Here is a 22,304-nt window from a genome sequence, read left to right as displayed (position 1 = left end):
CTAGGTCTTGCGCCTATATATTCCCAAATATTCCGTAAAAAATCAGGGGAGCCTCGAAAATACTTTTCCGCCACCGCAAGCTTCCGTTTCCGCGAGATCTCATCTGGGCACCCTGCCGGAGGGGACTTTGGAGCTGGAGGGCTTCTTCATCATCATCATCGCCCCTCCAATGACTCGTGAGTAGTTCACTTCAGATCTACGGGTCCGTAGTTAGTAGCTAGATGGCTTCTTCTCTCTCTTGGATCTTCAATACAAAGTTATCCATGATCTTCATGGAGATCTATCCGATGTAATCTTCTTTGGCGGTGTGTTTGTCGAGATACGATGAATTGTGGACTTGTGATCAGATTATCTATGATATATATTTGAGTCTTTGCTGATTTCTTATATGCATGATTTGATATCTTTGTAAGCCTCTCCGAGTCTTGGGTTTTGTTTGTCCAACTAGATCTATGATTCTTGCAATGGGAGAAGTGCTTGGTTTTGGGTTCTGCCATGTGGTGACCTTTCCCAGTGACAGTAGGGGCAGCAAGGCACACATCAAGCAGTTGCCATCAAGGGTAAAAAGATGGGGTTTTATCATTGGTTTGAGATTATCCCTCTACATCATGTCATCTTTCTTAAGGCGTTACTCTGTTCTTATGGACTTAATACACTAGATGCATGTTGGATAGCGGTTGATGTGTGGAGTAATAGTAGTAGATGCAGAAAGTATGAGTCTACTTGTTTCGGAGGTGATGCCTATAGAAATAATCATTGCATAGATATCGTCACGACTCTGCACAGTTCTGTCAATTGCTCGACAGTAATTTGTTCACCCACTGTCTACTTGCTTTCATGAGAGAAGCCACTAGTAAACACTACGGCCCCCGGGTCTATTCACATCCATCGTTTACATCTCCGCTTTTACTTTGCTTTGTTATTTTTTTGCTTTCAGTTCTCACTTGGCAAACAATATATAAGGGATTGACAACCCCTTCATAGAGTTGGGTGCAAGCTTTTGTGTTTGTGCAGGATCTTGAGATACTCTTCCGCCGGATTGATACCTTGGTTCTCAAACTGAGGGAAATACTTACCGTCGCTGTGCTACATCACCCTTTCCGCTTCGAGGGAACACCAACGCAAGGCTCCAAGGCCACGGGGGAAATCCTTTGCATACTTGCCTAGGAAGTCCCTTAAGGCGTAGCCGTAGCTGAAGGATTCCTGGTGCCATCGACACAACTATTTCTGGCGCCGTTGCAAGGGATACACAGCAAAACAATCAGCTAGTACATATGATATCAGTCCTGGAAGGTAGAGGGCAGAACGTTTGCATTGAATACCTAAGACAGGCGGCCTGTGGACATATGAGTAGAGCATGAAATGATGTCTCGTCCTTGCGACCGCATAGGGCACAGATCGCAGAAGTCGCTATATGTCTCCTATATTTATCAGCCATTGTAGGGAGGGACCCGTAGATGACCTGCCCAGCAAAGTGCTTCATCTTTGGAGGTGCAGCAGCCTTCCAGACAAGCTTCAACAGCGGTCGACCACCCGAAGGAGCAGAGGAAGAAGCGCCAGAATTGATATGAGACCAACTGGTTGACATAGCACAGAGGTACGCACTTTTGACCGTCAGATTTCCTAATATATCTCATGGCCATGACACAAAATCATCCAGTCGGCGCGGAGAGGTTCTTATCTTCAAAATGGAATCAACATCCGCAGGGCAGAAGAATTGCTGCAACAACCCAATCTTCCAGTTACCGAAATTATCGAGAAAATCCTTAACTTTGTTAAAGCGGCAATTACGCTTCAGCGGAATTGGAGTGAAAGGAGGACCCCTTGGGATCCATGGGTCCCTCTAGACATGAGTTTTTGAACCATTGCCAACCCTCCAGATCATACCTTGTTTCACCAACTCCAAACCATACTCAATGCCCTTCCACACCACCGAGGAATTAGCCGGGAACACCGTATCAACTAGATTGCCGTTGGGGAAATATTTCGCACGAAGAAGAGTGACACAAAGCGAGTCCGGATTAGTAAGAAGCCTCCATGTATTTTTTGCTAAGAGGGATTGATTATATGCCCTCATATCCCGGAAGCCCAAGCCACCCTGAGACTTTGGAAGAGACATACGCTCCCAAGCAATCCAGGCCATCTTTCGCTTCCCATTCTCCACCCCCACGAGTACTGTCGTATCAGTTTAGTTAATTCATCACATACAGATAGTGGTAGTTTGAAAATTCTCATGACATAGACCGGGATAGCCTGGGCAACGGCCTTGATGAGCACCTCCTTTCTGGCAAAGGAAGAATATCGTTCACTCCAGTCAACCAGGCACTTACTTAATCTAGATTGCAATGACTCGAATCGCCCCTTGTGCATACGACCTTCTGGAACTGGCAGACCCAAATATTTGGGCTCAAAGGCCTGTTGTGTAACCCCCAGAGTCTGTTTGACAACTTCCTCAACCTCAGTAGCACAATTATCAGCAAATAGGATGGAACACTTAGAGGGGTTTATAAGTTGACCCGTCGCAGAAGTGTAAGTCTTCAGCACATCCTTCACTAAAATTGCCGACTCAGAAGAAGCACGAAAGAATAGCACGGAGTCATCAGCAAATAGTAAGTGAGAAATAGCAGGAGCATGCCGACATATTTTGATGGCTTCTAAACCTCGTTGTTGTACAACCACGTTCAAAAGAGCTGACAGGGAATCAGCAACAAAGAGGAACACGAAGGGCAATAGAGGATCACCCTGACGTAGACCACGGGTCCGTGAGAATTGTTGCAATAACCTTAACTTGACGGAATATCTCACCGTCTTCACACATTCCATAACCAGAGAAACCCACCTTGGAGCAAAAACCCATTTCAGAAGTGCAAGCTCCAAGAAATCCCAATCCACTCAGTCGTAGGCCTTCCACAGATCAAGCTTGTAAGGAAAAAAATCAGAATTCCCCATAGAGGATTGGATATGATGGATACATTCGAATGCAATTATTGAGTTGTCTGAGATCAAACGTCCAGGGATGAGTGCACTCTGATTCTCTGAAATCAGCTTAGAGAGACAAGGACGCAGTCTATTAACCATGCACTTGGAGACAATTTTATATATGACATTGCAAAGCGATATAGGCCGAAAGTCCTTCAAGGAAGCTGGGTGCTGGATCTTTGGAATCAGAACAATGCATGACGTGTCATTCACTCCCTCGGGCATATGGCCACTAACAAAGAATTGTCTTACCACTATGATGATTTCCTCCTTCATGCAACTTCAATTCCTCTGGTAAAAGCGAGACGGAAAACCATCCGGACCAGGCGCTTTTAGGGGCCCAATTTGGAACAAAGAATCGGAGATCTCAGTATCATAAAAGGGACAAAGTAGGTTGTCATTCGTATCCGCAGAAACCTTTGGCACTAGAACATCCAGCACAACCCTCGGATCTAAGGTTGGGTCTTTCGTATATACCTCCTTGAAGTAGGATGCAGCCATCCTCTCCATATCCGAGGGAGAATTACTCCACGAACCATCCTCTTTGTGTAATCTGCGGATGCTATTCCTCCTCGCCCGCCAAACTGCTTGCTGGTGGAAGAAATTCGTATTGTGATCCCCCTCTTTCAGCCAAACGACCCAACTGCGCTGCAACCACATCATCTCTTCACGGTAGAGGAGCTCATCTAGAAGTTGCATCTTCTGATGAATCAATGATCTATCGGCCCCGTTCAGCTGGAGGTTCTCAAGCTCCTGGCAAAGCACCTCTATTTGTTTCTCCACCTGCCCGAAATTTTCTTTGCTCCACGTCCGCAGTTCTGCCATCAAGGTTTTCAGAGAAGCTGCGACAGTACCAAGATCGCCAGCCGGTCTAGACCCTGCCCATGCTTTGGTAATAATGTGTGGTAGCTTTGGGTCCCGCTCCCACATGATCTCATATCTTGGCAACCCCTTATGGCGATGATCATCGGATGCATCCAAGAACAACAAGATGGGGCAGCGATCGGAGCTGGGTGAGACCAAGTGTTGCACCCTCACATACTGAAATAACTCCCTCCAATCATCACATGCACACACCCGATATAACCAAACTTTCACATTGCCATTGCCATGCTGCCCATTATCAATAGTATACGGCACACCAGAGAAGCCCAAGTCCACCAGTTCACATAGCATTAGAGTGTCTCTAAAGGCCTCCAGTTGACTTTCCCCTCTACTAGTCCTCGATAGATGCTCGTGCTGCCACATAGCTTCGTTAAAGTCACCACAAACCACCCAGGGGAGGGCCGAGGTTCCTTTTAACCGTACTAAGTGATCCCACATCCGTTGCCGATGCTCCACCCTTGGTTCTCCGTACACATAGGTAGACCTCCAGCTCTTTCCAGCTCCATGAGCCACAACTTCCACATCAATATACCGTTTACACTAATCAAGTACTGTCACAATAAGTGACTCATCCCAGAATAGTGTGAGTCCCCCCACCCCCCCCCCCCCCCACGACCATCAGGATCCACACCACAGAAGCCTTTCAATCCCAAGGACCATTTCATCCTCTCCACTTTAACACTAGGCTGTCTTGTTTCCGCAAGAAATACCAAGCTTGGAGAATGGGCTTTTACAAGAGGCCGAACTTCACGAACTGTCCGACGGTTCCCCACCCCCCAGCAGTTCTAGATTAGGTGACTCATTGGGACTGGCGGCACTCCTTGAAGGAGCCTGCCGGAGTAACATCATAGGATAAAATCTCGCCGCTCACCTTTGCTCTTTTACTGCCTACGGTATCGCATGGTTCCACTTGGTCATCAGCACCTTGGTCGTCCGTAATCAGCAGAACCTTTCCTTTTGGAGCTGGGGATCCAACACCCCTTGGAGTGACATCACCATCACTCCCATTCAGACGCTTACGGGAGGACTTATCCAGGTCCATGTCGGTCTGCTGGGTGTTTTTGCTCGGGCTTGAAGCTTTACTCTCACCCTTAGCCCCAGATACATCCTTGCTCGTCCCTGGTTTGGTCGCCGACGGGTTGATATTAGCCGTATTCCCTGACTGGGCCTCCCTCTCCGTTCTACCCCTAGCTGGGTGGTCAGCGTATAGGTAAGCTCCATACTTTAGATCCTTCTCCTCAAACACACCTATACCACACTCTTTGTGATCATGCCCTATGATACCGCATGCACTACAAAACCTTGCTAGCTTCTCATATGTACTGCAAACACGTTGCGCGATTTGTCCTTGACAATACTCACGAACTTGGTCAATGGCTTTCGGATATCATGATTCACACAAACACGAACATAATCACCTCTGGAATTCCCATTGATTCTAGTCTCAAGAACATCTCCTACATTGCGAAGTAACTTAACAATGAGAGCATGTCGACAATACCCGTCCGGAAGCTTGTGGATCTGCAGCCAGATAGGCATAAACACTATTGGCACCTCCTCAGCTTTTGTGAAACCATCGTAAGGTGCAAGAATACCAACCATGTTCCGAAAGACCCATGGACCCTCTTGCATGACACGATCCCAATCACCCAGACAGTACACTTGAACCACAAACAGATTCGGCCCGATCGGCCGGAAACGCACTTGCTGCGAGCAATTCCATGTGGCACGCATGTCCTTGTAGAACGATGATTGGCTAAAGATCTTCGAGGTATGAACCCTAGCTAGGGCAACCCAACGAACATCCTCCAGCAACTCGGGGGCTTCCTCCTCGACCACAACATCATCAAATTCCTCCTCATGGAGATCTAGCTTATCGAAGAAGTCTCCAAGGTCCTTGTCTTTCCCTTGAGAATCAAGGTCCGTCGAGGAAAATTCATCTGACGCCGCCGCCATGGTTAGCACATCTAGGGTTACCTCCTGTGCCAAACCAAACAGCAGGGGTGGATGGGTGGCAGGGAAGGAAGGATATGGGAGAGGTTGGGCGCACACGGTAGGACGATGAGATAGCATGCTTTGGTGGACTTACGGCGGGGAATCGCCGTAAGGATAAAAACCCTAGCCGTCGCTAGGGGACTTACTCCCTCCTGTCCGCACCACTTTTTGGCTTCTTCCTTTCTTTTATCTCCATGTAATGTGCATGTTTTCACCACGACTTCCTTTATGTGAGGTGTATCCGTAGTACTATTATTACTTGGTTTAACACCATAACATATGTGGAGTTAATTACGATCGATGAAATTAGCAGAAATATTGACCATGGGATTAAAAAGGAATCAACGGTGTTGGGCGTGTCTGAGGAATGCTTCCTATCAGCCTACTGAGAGGAATTGTTTCCCAACATATTGCCTCGAGTCTTATCCAGGTAAGTAGCAGTAGTGATCCGTCAAATATCCCGTGACCCATTGCAACCCTTGGTCTTCTTGTGAGTTTTGTATTTATGATGAACATGGAACTTTTTCAACCGGAGATCTGGCTCAACGAGCTTGATGAAAACATTGTCGCAGTAGGTAATGTCCCGGAAGAGCCGCCCCTTCCCCATCCACATTGAGTTCAAGTATGGGTATGGGGCTGAAGGTTAGGACGAAACACAGCAACGCCTCGCTGAACATCATGGTGTTGTAAGCCATGGACACGGAGCTTGTCCACGTTGAGGCCACGACCGATGGGGTACGCAAGGGAGTTACTTTTGTGTGGGTCGGCCAACGGGCAAAGGTCGCCGAGGTATTTTCTAGTCCTTGAAAGCCGTACTAAAAGCAACTTCAATGGGGAAATCCAAACGAATGGCGACTTCGTCTGCTTTTTGTTCGTTTGGCTCGGTCACCCGGCCGTTGTCCGTCGTGTTTTAGATATGGGTCGACACCGCGTCCAACGCGCCGACCCATATGTATCGGCGTAGACGGCTGATCGCCCTATTTTACATGAATTTACATAGTTTGAATCAAATAACATAATTTGGACCGAATAAAATAGCATAGTTATTGAAAGCCGAATAAAAATAACATAGTTCTCACATAGTTTTGCAAACGAATAAAAGAAGATAAATCTATTGGTTGTCAACATAAGCCCACATATGCTTAACCAAATCATTTTGCAGTTGCACGTGGGTATAAGCCTGACAGTAGATGTGTAGGGTACGAAAAGGATGGGCAGAGTCCCAGCTACGACGAGGTTGTATGAGTTCAGGCCCCTCTACGTGGAGGTAATAGCCCTACGTCTCAGTGCTCTGGGAGCTTGTTGTCGAGTGGAATATGGAATACAATGATTTGCTAACCCCTGCACCAGCGGGGGAGGGTGGCTTATATAGAGTGCGCTGCCCTCCACAACGGTTCCGGTACAGGGGTGGAGTAGTGGCGATTGAATGCGTACGTTACAGGTAACGTACGTCCTAAATGCTAATAAATGCACGGCGAAACGTACGACCGTTTCCCTCCAGGGGGGTTACGATGTTCCGAGTGGCAGCCAGTCGGTTAGTTGGATGTTCTCCAAATGCTAGTCTCCGACTGGATGGTCGAGGACCTGTTGCCGACTGGACGATGGGGACTCCTTAATTCAGTCGGAACTGACTAAGGGCCTTGTCCCTTATGAGGGGTAGTCCTTGGGTAGGACTTACAGGGCAGGCCTATGACCCTACCCTAGGACTATAACCCCATCATTAGTCCCCGAATGGATTGGGGTTGGAACGACGAAGCGATGCTTGAAGTTTGGATCTGACTGGAACGGATGTGACTTTGGCGTTGTTTGCCTCGATCCATTTTATCTTCTCTGACCAACGATCCGAGTGGAAATCTTTGGGGAACAAACTGTCGGAAACCGAGTGCTTCCAGGGTATCTCTTGACGTGACCAGTCAACTGACAGCAGCGGATTTTCCGGGATCCTCAAATTTCGGTTTCCGCACGCTCAGCGGGGATGACGCCAGCGCGCTCGAGCAGCGTATGACGCCTCGATTCTCGCGCCTTCAACTTCTCCACTGATATCGCCGCGGTCGGTCGGGGGATAAGGTTTCGGGCCCACCTGCCAGCGGCCCAGTCGGAACCTTATTTAAATCCCAACGGTGAGGGTTTTTCGTTACACCCGCCGGATCTTTTGCCTTTGCTTCGTCCTCCTCGCCGCCTCTAGCGCATCTAACATCTCCACTCCTCGTTCCTCTCCGTGGATTCGCAGCTTCCGCCATGAACAAGGGTCAGACCAGCAAGATGGAGGCGAGGAAGAAGAAGGGGAAGGCGGCGGCTCCTACTCAGCGGCGGCAGCGGCCGTTGCCGCGGGGTGGTCCAAGGCGACTTCCTCCCCTCCACGGTGACGGAGGGGGATCTGTTGCAGCTGGTGGAGCACGGGATGATCGTGCACAAGTTTTGGAGGCTGCCGGCGGAGAATGAGGTCAAGCCGGCGCCCTGGGAGGGGGAGCGCGTCCTGCTGCTCAGCCATGTCTATCGAGGTTTCTCTCAGCCCCCGCATCCTTTCTTCAAGGGCATTATGAGGGAAGCCGATGAACCACTCGCACATAACTATGAAAGCAGAGAGATGGGCAATAGCATTCGGGGAACAGCTTCACCACTTTCCCCCGAATGCTATTGCCCATCTCTCTGCTTTCATAGTTATGTGCGAGTGCTTCATCGGCTGCCCTCCCCACTGGGGGTTGTTCAAACATATATTCTCTGCTAGATCTCAAACTATCAAACGACTCAGTCAGTCGGATGATAAAACGCATCTTCTCCAACTCTGCGGAGGCTTAGGTTTCCAGAAAAAGAGTCGGAGTAGTTATCCTGCTCTTCACCTGAGTGAGTCGGTTAGGAACTGGCAGTCGACGTGGTTCTACTGCCAGGACGTTGCCTGTCCGAATGCCTCGACAGGGTTGCCTCCTTTTAGCTTAGGTCGTCCCTCTCCACCTAAGCAGCTCGCGCTTACGAAGGCGGAGAAGATCGACATCCAACCCCTGGTCGACGCAATCGTAGACGTCGTCAGAAGGGGAGTCACCGGCATGGATTTGCTGGAGACTTTCCTTGGTCGGCGCATACAACCAGTGCAGGCTCACGACCATGCCATGTGGCACTACACGGGGCCCGAAGACTCCACTCGGACCAACGCCTTGTGCGTGACCGAGGAGAAGGTGGCGTCGTGGGTGCTCCAGATCACAGGTGCCTGTGAGAAACCAGAGGGTCTCGGCGAGTGAGGGCTTTCAGCGCGGACAATCCTCCTCCGAACCAGGTGAGTACCATTTGTCGAGTGCACGTATCTGTTTTAGTTTCGTCGTTTTCTTGAACCTCTGCCTGTCGTTTGATGTCGCCGACTGTATTTCACGCAGAAGTGGACCAACTGGTTTTCTCCTGTCTCGAACGGGAACCCGGACGAGGAGGAGGAAGAAGGTAGCCAGGAGGGCAGTGTGGAGAGCGGCGAGTATGTCTCCGACAGTGGGGAGACGGAGGAGGAGTCTGGTGAAGAAGAGGTGGATGACGAAGAGCAGGACTCGCCGCCTCTGCTGCCAGAGCACCGGACCAAGCGCCGACATGAACCTGCGGTTCCCTCGGCCTCTCCGGCATCCTCGAGTGCTCCGCCTGCTGCTCTCGTGGTTCCGAGTGCTCGAAGTACCAAGAGGGCCAGGGACGCTGCTGTCGAGTCCGTGGGTCAGCCTTCCAAGGTGGCCAAACCGAGTGGGTCTAAACCTCGGAAGGCTTTGCCGCGGATAAGGGTCGTCGTTCTTGTCACCTCGACGTAAGTGTTCTGTTCCTCCAACTTCTTATGATTTTGGTCGAACTCCTGTTTGAAGGTCGAATGAATTTCACTCAACAGGGTTGCCACCTCTGCCACCTCTCCGGCGCGCCAGAAGGATCATCCTATGGACGCGGACAATGTCATCTCGTCCCAGCCAGGTGCGTTGTAGTGACTCCGAGAGTGTTATTCTATCGCGTCGCGAATTCTATCTTAAGTCTTGCCTCTTTCTTTTTCTGAGATCTCGTGTCGTTCGGTCTATCAGGGGCGATTTGCGTGGACGAGGGCGACCAGGGGAGACCTGAGCAAGCTGCGGAGCCTGTTCTTGAGGCTGCTCTGCCAGTCACTGCTCTCGCCGCAGACGTGCTGCCGATTGAGGCGATGCCGCCAACTGAAACGGCGCTGGTGGCTGATGAACCTACCGGAGCGGGTCTTGGGATGCCCGAGGAACTTCCAACGATGCCAGGCTCGTCAAATGTCGAGTTCAACATCCAGCGTCTCCTAGAGGAGCAAGTGGGAGTGGCCAAGGGGGCCATGGTGCAGGCGGAGCTGATGGCGGGAGAAGCCAAAAAAGCATACGACTCCATCGCATCCCTGTACCAACGAAGTTTGGAGCTGCCGGAAGATATCCGAGTAAGTGGGCTAGTAAGTATTTACTTTTCTCTTGTAACCCACTGGGTGTTCTCGGATATCGGATGATGTTTGCAATGGGTTCACTCTGAGTGAACCTAGTGGGTGTAGTCCCCGAGACTTCTGTCGAGTGCTTGCACCGGCAGTTGTCTTTATACATATTGTCTTTGCCTTGGTCAGATTTGGAAATAATATGGTCGACTGCAAACAGTTGTGGCAGTCAGGGTGCACTTACTGTAAGAGTCCTTGAGAGTAATTTTACTCAGGTCGGGTAGTATTAGCCTCGTAGGCGTAGGTGGTAACATGTATCTCAATAGGGCGGGCCTGCTTGAGTTGCATGCCAGTGGGGTCACTCTTAGTGAACCCACTGGGTGTAGTCCCCGAGACCGCTGTCGACTGCTTGCGTCGGCAGGGGTCTGAGGAACTTTGAGTTTTATTGTTGAATTGTCTGATTGTCTCTTGGTGCTGGCTGGCAGAAAACTTGTGAAATGGGGACATCATATGAGACTCTCAGGGCGGAGAAGATTCAGTTTGCTGGTGAGCGGGATGCGGCACTGCTTGCAATGGCTGGTATGAAGGAGGTTCTGGCGGAACGAGAGAAGTCGTTGGAGGAGGCTCGTGAAGCGAACAAAGTGCTGACTGAGGAAGTTGAGAAGATGGGGAAACAAAGGACTACTCTGATGGGACAAATGGACGTGCTAAACAAATGGTGCAGAGCGCAGGAGAAATACGTCAGTGACTGGGCTCGGCAGATGATGACGCGTCTGGCTGGTAAGTCCTTCTTTTTCTGAGTGCTTGTGGTATGTGCGCCACACTCGGCGTTTATTGTTTGCTTGTCCTGTTGTTGCAGATTTTTGCATTGACGCTGAAGCTGAAGCAGTTGATGTGGAGCGGTCGATTCGTGAGATCGTTCCACTCGGCGAGGACGCCAATCGAGATCTGCTCGCAGCACACATTCGCGTGGGCAAAGTTGGTCCTTTCAACGGTCGACTGAGAGAAGTCGTCGGCCGGATCGACAAGGAGCTTTGGCCGGAAGATGAGTCGCGGCAGGAGATGGACAACTTGATGAGTCGACTAGAGGAGGTCCCCAACCGAGTGCAGTCATGGAAGAAATCTGCGGCTCGCTGTGGTGCACATGTTGCTCTGTCCTTGGTCCGAGTGCATTGCAAGGAGGTGCGCGAGGAGAAGCTGAAAGCGTTGAAGGTCGCCAACACGAAGAAACTTCGATTCGAAGACTTCATGGGAACCTTCCTTGGAAGTGCCACCCGCATCACCGACGGAATCGACCTGGACACCTTCGTGGAGCCCTCCAGTCCTGGCGCTACTCCAGACGACGCGTAAGAAAACTTTATCCTCGGTATGCCGAGTGTTGATTTGTAAGAAACTTTGGCCACTGCTGTTGGCCGTCACATTCTTGTTTCGGTGTGGGTAAGCTTGATCCACACCGAGCCACTATCTTTGGTTGAACTTTGAATCGAATCTTTTGCTCTTCTGTTGCAATTTTGACTCGAGTTTTTGTTTGGCGTTTCTTGGTGAAGCCAAAGGCAAACATTCGGAACATGTCAGTTGTCTTGACATCTGCATGAGCCTCATTGAGGGTCCGTGGAATTTCCGATTGTATCTGTATTGTCACCGAGTGGATCGGTAGGATCGCCGCTAGGTTGTCGAGTGCGACACTAAGGTCGCACTCGGGGCGAGTTGGTACTGATGTAGTTGTCAATTGTTTTGACATCCACATGAGCCTCAATGAGGGTCTGCAACTGATGTAGATGTCAGTTGTTTTGACCTCCACATGAGCCTCAATGAGGGCCTGCAACTCATGTAGTTGTCAGTTGTTTTGACATCCACATGAGCCTCAATGAGGGTCTGCAACTCATGTAGTTGTTACTTGTTTTGACATCCACATGAGCCTCAATGAGGGTCTGCAACTCATGTAGTTGTCAGTTGTTTTGACATCCACATGAGCCTCAATGAGGGTCTGTTGATTTCCCGAGTGTACCTGTAGGATATAGTCGAAGGCATGTGGGTGCTTAGGCGATTCTGCATCGCATCTAAGTCCCCGAGTGTGACGTTAAGTGCACACTCGGACAAAGTTAATCCTTAGGCTATTCTGGATCGCAGCTAAGTCCCCGAGTGTGACGTTAAGTGCACACTCGGAGAAAGTTCATACTTAGGCGATTCTGGATCGCAGCTAAGTCCCCGAGTGTGACGTTAAGTGCACACTCGGAAAAAGTTCATACTTAGGCGATTCCTGATCACAGCTAAGTCTCCGAGTGTGACGTTAAGTGCACACTCGGAGAAAGTTAATACTTAGGCGATTCTGGATCGCAACTAAATCCCCGAGTGTGACATTAAGTGCACACTCGGAAAAAGTTCATACTTAGGCGATTCTGGATCGCAGCTAAGTCCCCAAGTGTGACGTTAAGTGCACACTCGGAGAAAGTTCATACTTAGGCGATTCTGGATCGCAGCTAAGTCCCCGAGTGTGACGTTAAGTGCACACTCGGAGAAAGTTCATACTTAGGCGATACTGGATCGCAGCTAAGTCCCCGAGTGTGACGTTAAGTGCACACTCGGAGAAAGTTCATACTTAGGCGATTCTGGATCGCAGCTAAGTCCCCGAGTGTGACGTTAAGTGCACACTCGGAAAAAGTTCATACTTAGGCGATTCCTGATCACAGCTAAGTCTCCAAGTGTGACGTTAAGTGCACACTCGGAGAAAGTTAATACTTAGGCGATTCTGGATCGCAACTAAATCCCCGAGTGTGACATTAAGTGCACACTCGGAAAAATTTCATACTTAGGCGATTCTGGATCGCAACTAAGTTTCCGAGTGTGACGTTAAGTGCACACTCGGAAAAAGTTCATACTTAGGCGATTCTGGATCGCAGCTAAGTCCTCGAGTGTGACGTTAAGTGCACACTCGGAGAAAGTTCATACTTAGGCGATACTGGATCGCAGCTAAGTCCCCGAGTGTGACGTTAAGTGCACACTCGGAGAAGGTTAATACTTAGGCGATTCTGGATCGCAGCTAAGTTTTTTTTTCGAGACCGGAGTCTGCGACCGCGGAAGAACTTTGAACCTGCAAAAAACTCAATCTGCTTTATATTATTTCACCAATACTTGTTCTTTACATTGCTTCAGTCGATGGTCACGTGTAGAAGCGCTTCAGGAGATCTCCGTTCCATGCTCGCGGCTCGTCTATCTCCCTGTCGACGTTGTAGAGTCTGTATGCTCCATTGTTCAGCACCTTTGAGATGATGAAGGGTCCTTCCCAAGCAGGAGCCAACTTATGAGGTCTTTGCTGATCCACTCGGAGCACCAGGTCGCCTGCTTGGAACGTACGACTCCTGACGTGTCGCACGTGAAAACGCCGCAGATCTTGTTGATAAATGGTTGAGCGAGTCTGTGCCATCTCGCGCTCCTCCTCTAGAAGGTCCACTCCGTCTTGCCTTGCTTGTTCTGCTTCAGCTTCGGAGAAGAGTTCGACTCGTGGAGCGTTGTGAAGTAAGTCACTCGGACGGACTGCTTCTGCTCCGTAGACGAGGAAGAACGGTGATCGCCCTGTAGATCTGTTCGGGGTTGTGCGAAGACCCCAAAGCACTGAAGGTAGCTCGGTGACCCAAGCGCCAGCGGCATGTCCCACCTCTCGCAGGAGTCGGGGCTTCAAACCTTGCAGAATAAGTCCGTTCGCCCGCTCTGCTTGTCCATTGGACTGCGGATGCGCCACGGAAGCAAAGTCCACTCGGATACCTTGGCTTGTACAGAAACCTTTGAATATGTCCGAGTCAAAGTTTGTCCCGTTGTCCGTGATTATGCTGTGAGGTACACCGAATCTGGAGATGATGTCCCTGACAAACTTGACGGTTGTTGAGGCGTCGAGCTTCTTGATGGGCTTGGCTTCGATCCATTTCGTGAACTTGTCGACTGCCACCAACAGATGTGTGTATCCACCTTGGCCTGTCCTGAATGGACCGACTGTATCTAATCCCCACACTGCAAATGGCCACACAAGAGGGATTGTCTTCAACGCAGATGTCGGCTTGTGGGACTTGTTGGACTAGAACTGGCAGCCCTCACATCGGTCAACCATATCTTTAGCCATCTCGTTTGCCTGCAGCCAGAACAAACCAGCCCTGAATGCCTTGGCGACGATTGCTCTCGAAGAGGCGTGATGACCGTAGGTTCCCGAGTGAATATCCTCCAGGATCAGCTGCCCCTCCTCTGGAGAGATGCATCGTTGAAGAACGCGTGAAACGCTTTCCTTGTAAAATTGGTCATCAATGACAGTGAATGACTTCGACCTGCGGACTATCTGCCTGGCCTGGACTTCGTCTTCTGGTAGTTCCTGCCTCAAGATATATGCAATGATCGGCACAGTCCAATCGGGGATGACAGCAAGAATCTCCATGACCAGATCAACCACAGCAGGTACATCGACTTCAGTCGGATCTGTTGAACTCTTTGGTTGTACTGGTTCCTGTGTAAAAGGATCTTCTTTGACTGAGGGAAGGTGAAGGTGCTCGAGGCAGACGTCACTCGGGACTGGTCTACGAGTGGATCCGAGTTTTGCCAACTCATCAACTGCTTGGTTCTTCAGTCTCGGAACATGGTGAAGTTCTAGACCTTCAAACTTCTTCTCAAGCTTCCTCACTGAATTGCAGTATGTGTTCATGGTGGGGTTCCTGACGTCCCACTCTTTCATCACTTGATTGACCACCAAATCCGAATCACCGTAGACCATCAAGCGACGGACGCCGAGTGAGACGGCCATGCGCAATCCGTAGAGGAGAGCTTCATACTCTGCCTCGTTGTTGGAGGAACCGAAGTGTATCTGTAGCACGTACTTGAGTTTGTCGCCCTTTGGCGATATGATCACAACGCCAGCGCCGGAGCCATTCAACATCTTGGACCCATCGAAGAACATTGTCCAATGGGCCGAGTAGATGTGGGTCGGTTGCTGTTGTTCTACCCATTCTGCTATGAAGTCAGCCAGAGCTTGAGACTTAATAGATTTCTTGGCATCGAACTTGATATCACAGTACAGCATCTCCATCGCCCACTTCGCCACTCGGCCTGACGCGTCTCGATTGTGGAGAATTTCCGACAATGGAGCATCAGAAACGACAGACATCGAGTGGTCTTGGAAATAATGGGCCACCTTCTTCGCACTCATGTAGATCCCGTAGATAAGCTCTTGATAGTGGGGATACCTCTGCTTGGAAGGAGTCATGACTTCGGAGACGTAGTACACTGGCCGCTGAACTTTGTATGCTTTGCCTCCTTCTTCTCGTTCGACTGTAAGAACAATACTGACGTCTTGATTTGTAGCCGCGATGTACAGAAGAAGGGGCTCTTTACTGAGCGGAGCAGTAAGAACCGACTGGGTGGAAAGTAGGACTTTGAGGTCGTCGAATGCGACTTGGGCTTCGTCTGTCCACTCGAAAGTATCTGATTTCTTCATGAGTCGGTACAGAGGAAGTGCTTTCTCGCCGAGTCGACTGATGAACCTGCTCAAAGCCGCTAGGCAGCCTGTGAGCCGTTGAACATCGTGTATTCTGACCGGCCTCTCCATTCGGACGATGGTCCCGATCTTTTCGGGGTTGACATCGATCCCTCATTCGGAAACGAAGAAACCGAGTAACTTTCCGCTGGGAACGCCGAATGAACATTTGGCGGGGTTGAGCTTGATATCGTACCTACGAAGGTTGGCGAATGTTTCTGCCAAGTCAGTCAGCAGGTTGGAACCTTTGTGTGACTTGACTGCGATATCATCCATATACGCCTCTACATTCCGACCGATCTGGTCGAGGAGACATTTTTGGATCATGCGCATAAAGGTAGCTCCTGCATTCTTCAAACCGAATGGCATAGTGATGTAGCAGAAGCACCCGAATGGGGTGATGAAGGCTGTTTTTAACTCATCGGGACCATACAGACGGATCTCGTGATAGCCCGAATAGGCATCAAGAAATGACAGACGCTCGCAACCCGCAGTCGAATCGACAATTTGATCTATGCGGGGGAGCGGAAAATGGTCTTTCGGGCAGACCTTATTGAGATGCTTGAAGTCGATGCACATTCGGAGCGACTTATCCTTCTTGGGCACCATGACAACATTGGCGAGCCACTCGGAGTGGTGAACCTCACGAATGAAGTTGGCTGCCAGCAGCTTGGCCACCTCTTCCCCAATTGCCTTCCTCTTGTGCGCGGCGGACCGGCGCACGCGCTCTCGGACAGGCCGAGCGGTGGAATCCACGTGCAGTTGGTGCTCAGTCAACTCCCTGGGTACACCTGGCATGTCAGAGGGTTTCCATACGAAGATGTCCCAGTTCTCACGGAGGAATTGGGTGAGCTCGGCTTCTTATTTAGGATTGAGGGTGGTGGAGATGTTCGTCGGGGCAGCAGTGGCGTCCGTCGGGTGGATGCTGACCTTCTTCGTCTCTCCCGCCGATTGGAATGCAGACTCTGAAGCTGGCTTCTTCGAGCGCATCAGGTCGGCGGGGTCGACTGTTTTCTTGTACTCGTCAAGCTCGAGGACGGCCATCTGCTGGTCGGCGATTCTTGATCCCTGCTGCAGACACTCTTCGGCCCGCTGCCGATTGCGTGTGATGGTGATCACACCCTTCGGGCCTGGCATCTTCAGCTTCAGGTATACGTAACATGGATGGGCCATGAAACGTGCATACGCTGGGCGGCCCAGAATTGCGTGATAAGCGCTCTAGAAGTCGACCACTTCGAACGTCAGGTTTTCCTTGCGGAAGTTCTTGTCGGAGCCGAAAACGATGTCCAACGTGATCTGGCCGAGTGACTTGGCCTTCCGTCCAGGGACGACTCCATGGAACTGCATGCTGCTCTCGCTGAGTTTGGACATCGGGATGCCCATCCCCTTGAGTGTGTCGGCGTACATGATGTTCAAGCCACTGCCGCCGTCCATGAGGACTTTGCGCAGTCGAACTCCTTCCACCACCGTGTCGACGACCAGAGCCTGTCTCCCCGGGGTGGGTACATGTGCCGGATGATCCGACTGGTCGAAGGTGATCGCAGTCTGAGACCATTTGAGGAACTTGGGGTTGGTGGGGGTGGCCATGTTCACCTCTCTGTTCACCAGCTTCAGTCGACTCTTGCTCTCAACGTCAGCAAAAATCATGAGAGTTGCATGGACTTGGGGGAACAGATCCTCCTTATCCTCCTCATCCTGTTCGTTGTCCTTTTCACTCGGTTGCCCTTCACCGAACCCCTGGATCAGGAGGCGACACTGTCGAGTGGTATGCTTCGCATATACGGGGTTGCCCTCTTCATCCATCTTCGTATGAACCGGACATGGCTGGTCCAGGATGGGGTTATTGAACTGCTTCTTCTTGGGGGTGAACTGAGCCTTCCCTTTGCCCTTGAACTTGGCATTGGTTACGGCTGCAGCTTCTGCTTGCGGAGCAGTCGGAGCTTTCTGCTTCTGCTTCCGAGTGTTGCCCCCATCTCCATCAGCAACTGTTTTGTGCTTGCCGCTTCAGATGCGGTCTTCTTCTTCGCCATTAGCATAGTGCATTGCTATTTCCATCATCTTGCTCATGGAGATGTCGCCTGTTCGGCCGAACTTCAGGTACAGATCCCTGTACCACACGCCTGCCTTGAAGGCGCAGACTGCTTGATGCTCGGTGACGTTCTCCACCGTGTGGTAGAGAGTTGTCCAACGCTGAATGAAGTCTCGCAGGGGCTCATTCTGCTTCTGGACGCAGTGCTGGAGCTCCACGAGGCCAGCACGACGCTTGCACGTCCCTTCGAAGGTCCTGATGAAATCTCGGGCCAGATCTGCCCAGCTGTAGATGCTTCAGGGGGCCAACTGGTTCAGCCACGCTCGCGCCGAGCCGTCGAGCATCAGAGGGAGGTGCTTCATGGCGACATGGTCGTCTCCTCCTCCGATCTGGACTTCTACTCGGTAATCATCCAGCCACGTTTCTGGCTTGGACTCCCATGTAAACTTGCTAATTCCCGTCGCCAATCGAAAGTTGGGAGGGATGTCAGCCGAACGGATGGCTCGACTGAAACACTCTGGACCAGAAACGATGGCCCTGCTTCCACTCGGACGGTCAATATCGTGACCATCGCGGTGGGCCCGGCCCCTATCGACCCTCCACTGGGTGATATGCCCTCTTGCGTCGGGCCTTGGGTCGTAAGTGTCACCGACTGAGCGCCGATCATCATGATGTCGGGGCCCATAGGGCCCACCCCGCGGAGGGGTGCGTGAACGACGGCGATCTTCGTGATTTATGGAACGGCTGCCTCCTCTGTGCCGCTGATGGGAACCAGGGTTGTGAACTGACCGATGCGTATTCGCATGAACAGAACTATTATGGATCCTGTTATGCGACTCGGAGACTGCCGAATTCTGCTGCTGCGCCGTGTGCAACAGGGCTCGGATCTGCTCGATTCCCCTACCAGCCTCTGAATCAGTCGGCTGGAGGGAATCGGCTATCTTGGTAGCCGCAGCCAAGTTGAGGAGGGGCGTGCGGAACAACTCCACGTTGCTCCGCCGAGTGTGTCGACTGGTAGAACGGCGAGGCGGACGACGCGCGCCGGACGTTCCGTCGATCTCGTGCTCGTTCCGGCCAGCTTGACGGGGATATTCATGAGAGTTGGCCATGTGTACTTCTGCTGCAGGCCCGCGACCCGCGTACTCGGAAGGAAACTCAGTCGGAACCGAGCCCGAGTGCTGGGACAGCGGGGCAACCACAACAGACTCTAGAATCGCCACTTGTGAAGACGCGTTCTGGCGCGCCTGGGCGTGTTGCACCCAACGCTGAAGTCGCGGACGGCGGGACCGCTTGCTGCGGCGCGTGACGGCGGTATAGGTCGACACCGGAGCCGACTGTTGGAGAAGAAGAATGCCGCGGGCGTCGGCACGGAAGTGCGTAGCCCCACAACGGGGAAGCGCCTCGACGTCGAGAGGAGCATCCCGAAGCCACGCCGAATCGTCGACGATGAAGGAGAGAGCGCCGAAGAAGATCTGGTGACCCATGCTCGAATCTCCACCGGACGACATGACGAAAGGAAGTAGTCGCAAACTCGCCGGAAGTCGCTTAGACGCCTGCCCCACGGTGGGCGCCAACTGTCGTGGGTATAAGCCTGACAGTAGATGTGTAGGGTACGAAAAGGATGGGCAGAGTCCCAGCTACGGCGAGGTTGTATGAGTTCAGGCCCCTCTATGGTGGAGGTAATAGCCCTACGTCTCAGTGCTCTGGGAGCTTGTTGTCGAGTGGAATATGGAATACATTGATTTGCTAACCCCTGCACCAGCGGGGGAGGGTGGCTTATATAGAGTGCGCTGCCCTCCACAACGGTTCCGGTACAGGGGTGGAGTAGTGGCGATTGAATGCGTACGTTACAGGTAACGTACGTCCTAAATGCTAATAAATGCACGGCGAAACGTACGACCGTTTCCCTCCACGGGGGTTACGATGTTCCAAGTGGCAGCCAGTCGGTTAGTTGGATGTTCTCCGAATGCTAGTCTCCGACTGGATGGTCGAGGACCTGTTGCCGACTGGACGATGGGGACTCCTTAATTCAGTCGGAACTGACTAAGGGCCTTGTCCCTTATGAGGGGTAGTCCTTGGGTAGGACTTATAGGGCAGGCCTATGACCCTACCCTAGGACTATAACCCCATCAGGGACTCTAGGCAAGTAGACTCGCTCATACGGACGTACTCGTCAATGAGATCACCGGGCACTCCGTATGCAGGCATTCGGATGGCGGCAGTGCATTTCTGATAAGAGAAAAAATCTATCTTGCCAACGGCATCCTCTTTACACTCGAAATAATCATCATAGCCGACCACCCCCTCTCTAGTACGGTTGAAAATATGCCTACTCATACGGAAACGGCGACGAAAATTTTGATGTTTGAACAACGGGCTTGTTGTATCAAAGTAGTCCTTCAAAAGAAGGAAATGGTCGCTCTCTCGGTTGTGATTCAATGCCGGAAGGTGGCCCGAAATGGAGCCACAGAACAACGGCCGCTGGCTGTTGAGGTGGTGATGGACCAACACGGCAGCCAATATCTCCTCCTCGTCATCGGACGATGAATCGTTGGAGTCGCAAAGGAAATTGTGAAAAAAGAACTCATCGGCGGAGTCCATTTTGTACCTTGGCAAACTGTCAAACAACTTGCGAGCGTCAACGAAGGAGACGACCGGCGAAGGGAGTCGCGGCGCGCACGGACCAGCTAGCTGCCCTGTCGACGTCCGACGAGCGTGCCGGTGAGGATCTAGTTGGGCGGCGAGGTGGCTTCTTGGTCGGGGAGGGCTGTGTAGTGGGGACGCGGGGGTGGGAAGCAGTCGGCTCCCTAGCGGCAAGACGGCGGTGACGGGCGACGTGGGAGTGGGCGGCGTTGCTCGGCGGATGTAGAGGCGCCAGCAGCTGGCAGAGTCGCCGGCAAAAATGGGCGGCGGCGGCGACGACGAAGGTGGCGGGCGAGGGTTGGATGGGGGAGGCCAATGTGCCACCGATCAGTGGGCTCGGAGGAGGAGAAGGCGAGCGTGTGCGCGTCCGTCACGTGTCCGCCCCGACACAAATGAGGCTAAAAATGGGCCGGGAATGGATCGCCCGCGGACGAAAACCGGACGCGCGTCCGTTCAGGTCGGCGCGTTGGGCCGCCTTTTGTGTCTGCGCCGATCCAAATGGACGGCGACGGACGAAATGGGTCGCCCTATTAAAGTTGCTCTAAGTACTTTTTGTGGTCTCTCGTGAAGTAGTAGTGCATCCGGAGTAGAAGTCAAATCAGTCATAATTGATCGGAGTAGTACTTTGCTTTTTGTCTTGGGATTTCATCGGAGTAGTGATGGCACACAAGTTGATGTAGCGTTGTGTGCTAAGCTTTCAGTACTCCGTCTAAAAGCAAGTATAATAAAACTGAGTCAGCTGCCTATAAGGATAAAGTAGTATATTTTTGCTTAGTTGAAGGAGAGAAAAGAGTAGAGAGAAGGTAAGCGGACTCTTAGTTAAGAACCAACTCTAGCACGTGCTTCTAGGCACTTTGTGAGAATGAAAGATGGGTCATATAATAAATAAGTAGTACACTCTTCTAAGAGCAAGTACAATAGTATGGTCAGTTGCTGGCTATAAGCCATTGACATGTCATTTATAGCTCATCTTATAACTAACATGTACAATAATTCATTGCAAAAGTGTACTACTTTTTTATTTTATGGCTCACCTTTCATACTTACAAAATGCCTAGAAACACGTGTTAGAGCTGACTTTAGCTAAGAGCTCGTTTACCTTCTCTCTCATTTTCTTTTTTTTCTCTAACTAAATAGAAATATATTAGTTTATTTCTTATAACTAGGTGACTCAGCTTTATTGTACTTGCTCTAACCAACTATTATACATATTAACTATAAGATGGGTTATAGATGACATAGCATCAGCTTACAGCCGAGAGTGGGCTCTACTATTATCCTTGCTCTAATACTATTAGCTGACAAATAAGTAAAGCCGGCAGCAACTTCATGGCTAAGGATAAAACGCATGTTGTATACTTGAACGCGTTACGTCTATCCCAAGTTGTCTCCAACTTCTAAAGTTCCTCAGACTATGTATTGAACCTTTGATTCGGCATCCTCATAAAGCTGCTCGTCAGCTTGTGCGTCCAAGTTGTAGAATTCCCGCCTTCGTTGCAGGTAATTTACAACTCCATGTTTGATCACGACACGGACTTGAGAAGTGTCTGAATCCATATTATCCAGCTGAAAAAATTTACACTGCAGTCTGCGTACAAGGTTCTTGGACAGTAAAGCTAGTTGGTGCATCCTGCTATTGGATCTCTTCCAGGGTTTGTGTCATCATCCTTCTCAGTCATTTAAAGGATACAATCATATTTAATCAGCAATGGCATCCTCATTCAGCAATGTCGTCTCCATTCAGATGCTCACTGCTCCCTCTCCCTTCGTTCTTAAATATAAATCTTTTAAAAAAATCACTAAAAAACTACATACGAATGTAGTATATGGACATATACTTTCTTCATCTCAGTTTACCTATGTCGCCA

The sequence above is a fragment of the Hordeum vulgare genome, chromosome 4H (genome assembly GCF_904849725.1).
Source record: "Hordeum vulgare subsp. vulgare chromosome 4H, MorexV3_pseudomolecules_assembly, whole genome shotgun sequence".
Classification (NCBI taxonomy): domain Eukaryota; kingdom Viridiplantae; phylum Streptophyta; class Magnoliopsida; order Poales; family Poaceae; genus Hordeum; species Hordeum vulgare.
This window is presented reverse-complemented; position numbering follows the sequence as displayed.